Source organism: Sinocyclocheilus anshuiensis, unplaced genomic scaffold (genome assembly GCF_001515605.1).
Source record: "Sinocyclocheilus anshuiensis isolate Anshui unplaced genomic scaffold, SAMN03320099.WGS_v1.1 scaffold85, whole genome shotgun sequence".
NCBI lineage: Eukaryota > Metazoa > Chordata > Actinopteri > Cypriniformes > Cyprinidae > Sinocyclocheilus > Sinocyclocheilus anshuiensis.
This window is the reverse complement of record NW_015536800.1, coordinates 795,441-797,003: the sequence shown is the minus strand read 5'-3', so window position 1 is coordinate 797,003 and position 1,563 is coordinate 795,441. Positions and strand designations below refer to the sequence as shown.

Here is a 1,563-nt window from a genome sequence, read left to right as displayed (position 1 = left end):
CTTGAGGAAGACCGCTGGTAACAGAAGAAGCAGAAGAAGAAAAGTTACCTAACTTGACTAAGAATTTTCTGTCAGTGAGGTATGACTGAAGGACGGTTCCGACGGTTCCTTTTATCCCCACACAAGCCTCTAGTCTAGATATCAAAGTAGAGTGGTCAACAGTGTCAAATGCTGCTGATAGATCCAAACTCTCAAGAGAGCAGATTCGGTGCTATGTGCAGATTTAAAGCCAGATTGAAAAATTTCAGAAATACCGTTGCAACTGAGAAAAGACTGGAGTTGATCAAACACAATTTTTTCAAATACCTTCGAGATAAATGGTAAAACAGAAATAGGGCGAAAGTTATTCAAAACAGAAGAATCCAGTGAAGGCTTCTTGAGTATAGGAGTGACAGTAGCCACTTTGAAGGCAGCAGGGACAAAGCCAGTACAAAGACACTTATTAAAAAGAGACACCAGACCCGGCCCAACACAATCAACAATTGATTTTAAAAATTTAGGGTGTATGGTATCAAAAGAACAAAAAGATGATTTGACGTTAACAATGGTGTTTTTAAGTAGTTGCAGAGAAATAGGTTCAAAAACATCCCAGGAAGCAAAGTGCATTGACGGGATAGAGGGTTCAGTATGAGAAGGGCATATGTAATGTCTCAAATTGGAGATTTTATCAATAAAAAATCTCAAAAAACTTTCACACAGACTCTCTATCCAATCACATTGATGGATAAAAAATTAAATTAAAATAAGCATGTAACGACCACAAACGGAGGAAAATAGCGGAGTAAAAGTACCGATACATCACTTAAAATGTACTCAAGTAAAAGTACACAATTTTTAAACTACTCAAAAAAGTACAATTACTGATAAAAACTACTAAATTACTGTAACGTGAGTATTTGTATGATTTGACGAAAGTCACGAGACCTATTACTCTCTATCCAATCACGTTGATGGATAAAAATAAAATTAAAATAAACATGTAACGACCACAAATGGAGGAAAATAGCGAAGTAAAAGTACACAATTTTTAAACTACTCAAAAAAGTACAATTACTGATAAAAACTACTAAATTACTGTAACGTGAGTATTTGTAATTCGTAACTTCACACCCCTGATTATACCGTTCAAGCCCTATAAAGCGACAAAAATAACTCGATGAGCACCGTCTTCACGTGCGCGCACCTCTCTGACAGCGTTCAGAAACAGTCTCAGACAATGCGTGTATATAGCGAAATGAGTTCTCTTTCGCTGCTGATTGCGTTTCAAACAATTAATCATGATTAATCACATCCAAAATTAAAGTTTTTGTTTACATAGTATGTGTGTGCACTGTGTATATTTATTATGTATACATACATACACACCTATGCATGTATATTAGGCTTGCCACGATAGACGGTGCTGACGGTGATACCGGTGTTAAGCCGCAACACCGGTTACGTCACTTGCCCACCGATCCCCACCGTTGTTTTGATTTTTTATAGTAATAAAAATAATTTAGTTCAGTAAACGAACAGACACTACAATTAAAAACTGAACGCGGCTGCTCAATGCAGCGTGCC

General features: G+C 36.8%; 1 protein-coding gene across 1 annotated transcript in view; it reads right to left on the bottom strand.

Moving 5' to 3' along the window:
• The window catches only part of LOC107655955 (kelch-like protein 2), a 25,026-nt gene that overhangs the window by 15,664 nt on the left and 7,799 nt on the right, over window positions 1-1,563 (bottom strand). The gene's annotated exons all lie outside the window — the stretch shown is intronic.